The 10,497-nt window shown below is 40.8% G+C and overlaps 1 pseudogene; it reads left to right on the top strand.

Moving 5' to 3' along the window:
• The first annotated feature begins 4,510 nt into the window (after window positions 1–4,510).
• LOC110261704 (small ribosomal subunit protein uS2 pseudogene) lies at window positions 4,511–5,284 on the top strand (annotated as a pseudogene).
• Window positions 5,285–10,497: the final 5,213 nt, after the last annotated feature.

The raw sequence follows: 10,497 nt of genomic DNA, 5'->3' as shown, positions 1-10,497 counted from the left end.
CACTGACCCATCTCAAACTCATCTAAATGACTAAAGAGTAGGGAACACTGCCAAAGACATTCTATGAAGTCATCATCATCCCAGTACCAAAACCAGACAAAGACACTATCAAAAAAAGAAAATTACAGGCCAATATCTTTGATGAATACAGATGCAAAAATTCTCAAGAAAATTTTAGCCAACCAAATATAATAACACATAAAGAAGATCATACACCATGACCAAGTGGGATTCATCCCAAATTCAAAGGATGGTTCAACATGTACAAAGTAATCAATGTAATATAACATTAACAAAAGAAAAGACAAAAATCACATGATCATCTCAATAGATGCAGAAAAAGCATTTGATAAAATTCAACATCCACTCATGAGAAAAACTCTCACCAAAGTAGGTATGAAAGGAACATATCTTAACATAATAAAAACCATTTATGATAAACCCACAGCCAATATAATACTCAACACAGTGAAAAGCTGAAAGACTTCTCGCTAAAATCTGGAAAAAGACAAGGATGCACAGTCTCAACTACTTCTACTCAACATTAGTATTGGGAGTCCCAGCCACAGCAATCAGATAAGAGAAATAAAACGTATCCATCTTGGAAGGGGAGAAGTAAAGTTGCCATTATATGCAGATAACATGATACTTTATATAAAAAACCCTAAAGACTCCACACAAATACTGCTACCACTGAAACAAATTCACAAGGTAGCAGGATACAAGATTAATATACAGAAATCAGTTACATTTCTTTATACTAACAATGAAATATCAGAAAGGGAAATGTAAACAAATGAGCTCTTTAAAACTGCATTTAAAATAAAGTATTTAGAAGTAAACCTGATCAAGGAGGTATAAGACTTAATATGCTAAGAACTATAAAACATTAATATAGGAAATTGAAGATGTTACAAAGAAATGGAAAGATATCCCATGCTCTTAGATTCAAAGAACTAATATTGCTAAAATGGCCATACAGGGGTTCCCATCTTGTCTCAGTGGTTAACGAACCCTACTAGTATCCATAAGGATGCAGGTTCAATCCCTGGCCTCGCTCAGGGGGTAAGGATCCAGCGTTGCCATGGGCTGTGGTGTAGGTCGCAGATGTGGCTTGGATCTGGCATTGCTATGGCTGTGGTGTAGGCTGGTGGCTACAGCTCCGATTTGACCCCTAGCCTGGGACCCTCCATGTGCGGCAGCTGTGGTCCTAAAAAGACAAAAGACAAAAAAATTAAAAAATAAAATGGCCATACTACCCAAAGTAATCTATAGATTTAATATTATCCCTATCAAATTACCCATGGCATTTTTCACAAAAATAGAATAAATAATCCTAAAATTTATATGGAACCATAAGAGACCCAGAACTGGCAAAACAATCCTAAGGAAAAAGAACAAAGAAAGAGGCATAACCCTCCCAGACTTCAGACAATACTACAAATCTTCAGTAATCAAAACAGTGTTGTATTGGCACAAAAACAGACATATAGATTAATGAAATGAAATAGAGAGTCCAGAAATAAACCCAGACACCTACAATCAATTAATCTTTGACAAAGGAGGCAAGAATATACAATGGGAAAAAGATAAATTTCTTCAGCAAGTGGTGCTGGGAAAGTTGAGCAAACACATGTAAATCAATGAAGTTTGGACATACCCTCACACCATAGACAAAAATAAAATGGCTTATAGACTTAAATATAAGATGTGACACCATAAAACTCCTAGAAAAGACTATAGCTAAAACATTCTCTGACATAAATCATACCAATGTTTTTTTAGGTCAATTTCTCAAGGCAATAGAAATAAGAGCAAAAAAAAAAAAAAAGGACCTAATCAAACTTATAAGCTTTTGTACAACAAAGGAAACCATCAACAAAATGAAGACAACATATGGACTGGGAGAAAATGTTTGCAAATGATGTGACTGACAAGGGCTTAATTTCTAAAACATACTAATAGCACATACAACTCAGTAACAAAACAAAAAAAACCCCACCCAATTGAAAAATGGGCAAAAGACTTAAACAGACATTTCTCCAAAGAAGACATAACAGATGGCCAACAAAAACATGAAAGGATGCTCAACATTGCTAATTATTAGATAAGTGCAAATCAAAACTACAACGGGATAGCACTTCACACCAGTCAGAATGGCCACACTTAAAAAGCCTACAAATAACAGATGCTAGAGAGGGTGGGGAGAAAAGGGAACCCTTCTACACTTTTGGTGGGAACATAAATTGGCACAGCCACTATGGAGAACAGTATGGGGGTTCCTTAAAAAACTAAAAATAGAGTTGCCATATGATCCAGCAATCCCACTCCTGGGCATATATTCAGAAAAAAACTGTAATTCAAAAAGATACATGCACTCCTATGCACTTCTATAAGCACTATTCACAATAGCAAGACATGGAAACAACCTAAGTATCCATTGACAGATGAATGAAGAAAGAACATGTGGTACATATATACAATGGAATACTACTTAGCCACAGAAAAGAATGAAAAAATGCAATTAGCAGCAATATCCAAGGAGCTAGAAATTATCATACTAAGTGAAATAAGCCAGAAAAGTCAAACACTATTTGCTATCACATAGTGGAATCTGAAATATGACACAAATGACTTATCTATGAAACAGAAACAAACTCACAGACATAGAGAACAGACTTCTGGTTGCCAAGGGGGAGGGATGGAGTCGAGTTTGAAGTTAGCAGACACAAACTATTATATATAGAATGGATAAACAACAAGGTCCTACTGTACAGCACAGAGAACTATATTCAACATCCTGTGATTAACCATAATGGAAAATGATATGAAAAAGAATGTACATATATATTTATATATGCAAATCACTTCATTGTACAGAAGAAATGAACACTATAGTAAGTCAACTATGTCAAAATAAATGTAAAAAAGACATCAAATAAGATGAGAGTACAGTAAACTATAGTGTCTAGAGATACACTTAAAGACAATTTTTACACTGGTGATATCAAAGTCAGGATAGTGATGACATTTGGGGGAGGGAGGGGTTTGTAACTTGAATGGAGCATAGACAGGCTTCTGGTGTGGCTGACAATTAATTTGGGAAGTGAATACAAGGATGTTCACCTGTGATAAACCAAGAAGATGTTAACCAAAGGGTCAAAAATGGAGCATTTTTCACGCACACACCCAAACTCTAAAGGATATACTTTAGAAAGAGGGAAATGGAACTCCAAAGCAAGAATTGAGATGCAAAGAGAAATGACTGAGAAAAGTGGATCCCGAAAGGGTCTAGGTCCCGAGTTAAATGAATTTGAGTCTGGAAAAGCATCATGATTTGACCACATGCCCTCATTTTCTTTCCAAAACATCCATCAAAATGAAACACAGGATGTAATTTTGCAAGACAGAAGGTCACTGATTTGAGGAGGAGGGGCTCAGAACTTGGAGGTATAGGGTACTTTGGAAAGTGGAAGTGGAGCACAGGGCTTATGGGAAGCTGATTAAATAAAAGTCTGTATGCTGAATAGTAACTCCTCATCCCTGAATTTTTTCTTTATCAGTCGATTCTGAAACCTATTAACATATAAACTTATTAGTATGCAAAAATAAGAATAGAGAGACTTAGGGAAAGAAGTCCCCAACACAACTATGAAATCTATAAATATGAGTTGTGGAGAATAACACTGACGAGCATTTGCCAATTAAAAAAAACAGTTGGGTAGGTATAGGGAAAAACAAATTTTTAAAAGAAAGGCAATCATTAATACCAGGAAAAGCAAGATTTTCTGTGTTAACCCAGAAAGGGGTCCATGTGGCTTTGTTCTAAGTTCCCATAGTAAATCAAAAGGAAATTTTCACAACGTCCAGAGCCCCTGATATTCTTTAAATGAAGGCGAAGGGTGTCCTCAAATTCTTTACAGCCGGAACCTTACCTAGGTAGCATCAACTGACTTCCAAAAGGAACAGCACCTCTCTTACGGACCAGGTTCTTTTGGAGGGATGCACAGCAAGCCGAAAGGCTGAGACAGTGCAGTTTGCAGCCGCGCGAGGATATAGGAGGACAAACCTCAAACCCATCTCCCTGAAGGGGAGAGGCTGGAAGTTTGGGATAAAGACTAAAGAGGGAGGCGGTTTGAGGCCTGGGGGTGTGGGGAGCGTGGAGAGAAGTGATTGGAAGAGTGCGTAATCATCGTTTTGCGCAGGCGTAGTAATAAGCTACAGGCCTCCGCACATTCAAATAAGGAGGCACTTAGCATAATCCGGGGCGGAGTCTGCAGCCTTCTAAAGTCAAAAGGTCAGCAAATGGACACTGGCGCATGCCCAGTTGGAGGCTAGGCGGTCCTAAGCAGCCTGAATCAGCTCAGATGGAACTAGACTCAGCTGACTCCAACTTCCTTGAAAACAACTCTGGCAAACAATCTCATTATTTGGGCTAGGTGCTGCTTGAAGGACATGCAATTCAAATAAACTTGGTTAGTGAAGGTAGGTGAAACGTAATTAACTAGTGATGACCCACAGTTTCGTATCTACCAAAAGTGATAGCATCCACATCACAAATGAGAAGAGAACCTGGGAGAACCTTCTTCTGGCAGCTTTTGCTATTGTTAACATTGAAAACCCTGCCGATGTCAGTATCTCATGAAATACTGCAGGAACGCTGGCCAGTATGCCCACTGCTGCCGCTGGAGCCACTCCTTCTCTCCTGGGACCTTCCCTGGCCAGATCCCAGGGGCTTTCTGACTTCTAGTAGTGACTGATCCTAGGGCTGACCACCAGCCTCTCACAGAGCATCTTATGTATAATGGACACTCCTCTGTGCTATGTGGACAGTGCCATCCCATGCAACCACAAGGACACTCACCCAGCCAGTGGTGGATGCTGGTCCAGGAAATTCTGCCCACGTGGGACACCATCGCCTGTGACCATCCTTGGAAGGTCGCGCCTGACCTCTACTGCTACAAGGATCCTGAGGAGATTGAACAGAAAGAGCAGGCTGCAGCTGAAAAGGCTGGGACCAAGGGAGAATTTCAGGATGAAAGGATGGCTCCAGCTCCTGGTAGACTGCTACTCAAGCCAGTCACAGACTGGTCTGAAGGCACACAGATGCCCTCTGTGCCTGTCCAGCAATTCCCTGCTGAGGACTAGAGCACTCAGCTGGCCACTGAAGGAAGACTGGTCTGCAGCTCTCACCACGGAGGCCACTGGATGGGGAGGAACAACCACTGGGGGAGGGGGGTGTCTTAAAGTGTTCTACAGACTGTTAAACAGAAGATGGAAATAAAGCTAACAGAAAATAATTTTAAAAAAGAGAAAAGAAAAAAAAAAAAAGGCTCAAGAGGGGCCTCCCATTGTGGCTCAATATGTTAGGAACCCAGCTAGTTAGTATCTATGAGGACACAGGTTCGATCCCTGGCATCGCTCAGTGGGTTAAGGATCTGGTGTTGCCATGAGCTGGGGTGTAGGTTGCAGATGCAGCTCTGATTTCAGCTCCTAGCCTGGGAACTTCCTTATGCCGAGGGTTTGGCCCTAAAAAAACAAAAACCAAACAAACAAACAAAAAAAAGGCTCAGGAAAGGAAAGGAAACATTAATCATGATTCCTACTTGGCTATTCATTGAATGATATCTACAGAGTCATAACAATATCAATACTATCATTTTAACTAAAAATTTGTGATGTGTTTACTTTCAGAGGATGGGAAAGAGGAAGTGGGGGAAGGGATAAATCAGCTAAATGCTGATTTCCTGTATTAAGAGGCCAATAGATGCTAAAACTGATATATAAAAGGCAAAGTAAACGTATTATTTAGAAATATGGAAGCCAGTGTCAGATGAAAGCGCTAAAGAATGGAAAGTTTGGAGTTCTCTTGTAGTGCAGTGGGTTAAGGATCCAGCATTGTCATTGCAGCGGCTTGGGTCACTGCTGTGGTGTGGGTTCAGTCCTTGTCTGAGGAACTTCCACATGCTGAATGCAGGGCAAAAAAATAAAAAATAAAAGAATGGACAGTACATAGGGTTACCTTTGTGGAAATTAAAGGAAGGCTCGCCTTCTCTAAGACACAGAAAACTGTCAGGAAAGTATTTTAATATCTTGATTTTGCAAAAGCAAAACCCAAAACACTGCCATCTCTAAGAAAATAATGTCTGCGTTGTGAATACACCTACAAGGGTTATGCAGTTCATTCCCTCACGGCAATGAGCTTGCTTCCAGGGAGCAGGAAGAAGGCCCAGAGTGGGAAAGATGGGGCAGAATTTCCAATTTTCTCTTACTGCTTGATTTTTTTAAAAAAAACTTTGTGTATCTATTACTTTCATGACAAAGAAAGACAAAGAGATGGGAAGGAAGGGAGGACGGGAGAGAGGAAGGAAAAGTGAAGGGAGGGGCTGACCTCAGGTGTGGCTACATAGAGGGTTCAAATAATGTCATCAGGATCTGTATTGTCTCAGCAACGCAAGCTCTCTGGTTAGGATCTGCTCCAGCCTTTACATTCTCTCTGTATTCCTAGTCTTTAGAAGGAGTGAGCTTTCTATAGGTGAAAATTTGTGGGTCAGTACATGGAGCCTGGATCAGTTAAGGGGACAGGGAAGTCACTGAAAAAAACAAGACAATGGGAAAGAACCCTAACAGAGTCAAGTGAGAATAGAAGACACAAAAAGCAGATTCAAATATGGCGGAAAGTCAAGGAAAGTGGAGATGAAGAAAAGCCCACAAAGTTGAAGAAGACATTGCTGACTTGAGGGAACAGGTCCATGATGCGGTGGAAGCCAAGTCACTTTATGGCAGTGGTTTTCAGAGTCTGGTTCCTGGACTAGCAAACAGTAGACACACCACCTGGGAACCTGTTAGAAATGCAAATTCTAGGGTCCCACACCAGATCTTCTGAATCAAAGACTTTCCAGCTGGTCCTGATGCACGCTGAAGTTTGTTGGCAGTATAAGTTGGTACAAACTTGAGGTAGGACAGTTGAACAATATTGGTCACAATTAGAAATGTGTATACCCTCTGACCCAGCATTTTCCCATGTAGCAGTGTACCCTGCAGTTATTTGCATGCAGACAAAATGGCTTATGTACAAAGTTGCAGCATTATCGATTGGAAACTAAATTCCATCAATGGGAACTGATAAAATCTATCGTGGTGTAGCTATACCACACAATGCGATGTGGCTATAAGAAAAACGAGGAAACTCTTCATGCACTTATCTCCCAGATAAATTATATTGTTATCTCCAGTTAAGCTGCAAAAACAAGGTGCAGAATACCATGCCTGGTGTGCTGTCATTTGTGTAGGATAAGAAAGGAACAAAATATCTATATAATGCAAGAACTATTCATATGTTGATAAAACTTCTGGAAGGACAGATATGAAATAACATGGTTGCCTATCGAGGGGAATGGAAACGAGGTTATAAGGAAAAGGGTAAGAAGGTGTTTGAACTGTGGGATTTTACTACTTAAAAGAACATGTTTTGGAATTCTCCAATGAATTCATCTCTCTGTCTCTATTATACCCGAGCACATCATCGTCAATTTTAATCTATTCAGCTGCAATACCACCTACAGCACCACTGGTCTCCTAGGCTCCAGGGTTCTCTAATCTTGACCTGCTCCAATTCATTGCCTACATAGTTATAGACAGATTTCTTCTAAATCCAGATCATCAGTCAAGAGAAAGAGAGCGCCTCTGATATCTTTCCTGGGTCCTGCAAATCCTCCTCTTCCTTGTGTGATCAATGCTGGAAAAAACTACCCCCAGCCAAGGTGACCAGGTCTCCTTACAGAACATGCATGTGGAAACCTCAATAACACACCTGCATTAGAAGGCAGCACAGAGTTATATGCATAAAGTGTCAAGGGGGACATTCTATTTCTTTTTCTGTAATTGTTATTAGATGTTTTAAATTTCGGGTCCAAACTAGACATTTTTTTCTTTAAACACGTTTGCTATCTTCAGTTAATAAGTAACAGGATCTCAGAAAGTTGGCTTATCTTTATCTAACCCTTCTTACTCTGACCTCAGAGGTTTGGGAGCAGAGGGAGAGAAGAGCTAGTGTTTGTATACTGACAGCTTGTGTGTGTGTTTGTGTGTGTGTGTGTGTGAGAAAGAGAGAGAGAGGGAGAGAGAAGAATACTTAATGTGAGATCTAACCTCTTAATGCTGTAAGTGTATAATATGATATTAACTATAGGCACCAAGTTGTATAGCAAATCTCTAGAACTCATTCATCTCACACAACCGAAACTTTATACCCATTCAATTTTATTTTATTTTTTTACTGCCCAAGATCCTTTTTCCCTCCAGCAACAGCACTGGGCTTCTGCTTTGGATTACTTTTGGATCCCTTCCGCATCCTTTCAATTCTTGTAAGAGTAGGTCTGTCCAACAAACACATTTCCACCAATCCACCCTCTCCTCCTTGCAACTGGGCTAATCAGATTTTTGTCTCAATAGGACTTGAATCTTTTTTTTTTTTTTTTTTTTTGGTCTTTTTGCTATTTCTTTGGGCCGCTCCTGCGGCATATGGAGGTTCCCAGGCTAGGGGTCCAATCGGAGCTGTAGCTGCCAGCCTACGCTGGAGCCACAGCAACGCGGGATCCGAGCCGCGTCTGCAACCTACACCACAGCTCACGGCAACGCCGGATCATTAACCCACTGAGCAAGGGCAGGGATCGAACCCGCAACCTCATGGTTCCTAGTCGGATTCGTTAACCACTGCGCCACGATGGGAACTCCAGGACTTGAATCTTGAACAGTGAGTGGAAGTGGTTAGATATGCATCAGTCTAAGAAGACTGTTCACAAGTTTCTCCAAGGATTTGCACTTATTTTTTTTGCTCTGCAGCATCTCTGGCTAATCTATATGATTCAGATGAGACCAATGGAGCCCTCCGACTCTACTACGGGCATGTGAGAATATTCTATTCCCTAAGAGCCACAGGCTCAGGGTTAGGAAAGTGATCTGAGGTGGGCTGCATAGTCATCTCTGGGATTTTGGCATCTGAAAGAAGATACCCATGGTTCAAGAAACTGCTAGCTACATGCAAGGACGATATGAACCTATAGCTGCTGGTGACCATTTTTGATACTACATGAATTGACCTTGCCTGAAAGCGAAACTGACATAGAGAAAAGTGCAACTGAGAGATGGAGAAACAGAGAAAGCACTTGTGATATGTTTTTCTCTTGGATCCAGCTATGTCTGAAACTACCATCTTGAATTTTAGAGTTGCTCAAGCTAAGACATTTCTTTTTCCTTTGTTTCTGCTACTTACAACTCCAAAATAGTAATTCAGAGTGGGATTCCAAACTTGTTCATATTCTGTTTTTCTCCTTGTCAGGGAACCAAACAGCTCACAAGTACTCTCCTGCAGCATTTTCCAAGAGGTGGAGGAAAGTCTGCATCACTGTTTATGGCTTTTTGCAAGTATTCACTTTCAACAAACTCCCTTGGAGATGAGTCATAAAATATGGATATTGTACAGTCTTGGAAGCATTCCGCGTCTTTGGTTACCAACCAGTGCCCAGGTCAGAGTCCAGTGATATGAATGCTCTTTTGTTGGCAGGGAGCTATTTGCCACTGGGGCATTCAGCTCCTCATTATCTTAGGTCTGGCTGCAGTCATTTCAGGAGTACTAAGCACTGGTGGTTTGGTTGTCAGTTCTGCCTGCACCCTAATGATCTCTGAGGAGTCTTTAAAAGCCCCTTTTCTCAAGCTATGGTAGGGCTTTCAGGACATTCTGCTCTGTCATTCTAAGCCATGGGAAGGGTGTGCGACCCATGCTCAGCTAATTGGATGCGCTTACCTGGGTCTTGGGAACTTGAATCTAGTGATCCAGAGACGGCATAAATTTAATGCCACTGGAGATCCCTAAAAAAGATTGTTGATTAGCTCTTGCTACTTACATCCTCCTTTAATTTCAGAAGCTGTGATAGCCTGTGAAATTCCTCTTAGGTATAAGTTGGCAAGTGCTGGATTATGAGCCATCTAACTAAAGAACATGAATTGGATTCACCTATTGAGAGGTCACCCATGGCTTTACCTGAGTAGCTTCTTGGGATGAAGGGTAAAAGGCTGATTGAAGACGTCATGGAAGGTGAGGAAGTAGAGATAGTAATTACAGCCTCATCTTCTTTTGGAAGAGAAGTTGTCAGGGAAGAAGCTAATAATTTAAACCATGATTGGATCCATGTTGCGTGAGGATAACTGAAAGGATTCCTAACAACCCGGCAGCCATGAAACTGCTGTTTTGGTAATGACTTCTCTAATTTTTAGTGAGAGTTTAATCAACATATTTCAACTTTTCTTTTTCTTTTTTTTTCTTTTTGGTCTTTTTTTTGTCTTTTGGGGCTGCACCGAGACATATGGAGGTTCCCAGGCTAGGGGTCCAATCAGAACACTGGATCTTTAACCCACTGAGCGAAGCCAGAGATCAAACCCGCGTTCTCATGGATGCTGAGCCCCGATAGGAACTCCATTTCAATTATTTCTAGTAGT

This window comes from Sus scrofa, chromosome 7 (genome assembly GCF_054392235.1).
Source record: "Sus scrofa isolate SSC_HxYL_T2T_F1_AM1 chromosome 7, Sscrofa_HxYL_maternal_Yorkshire_Landrace_v2.0, whole genome shotgun sequence".
Lineage (NCBI taxonomy): Eukaryota > Metazoa > Chordata > Mammalia > Artiodactyla > Suidae > Sus > Sus scrofa.
Note: the sequence above shows the minus strand (reverse complement) of the source record. Positions and strands in the feature narration are given on the sequence as shown.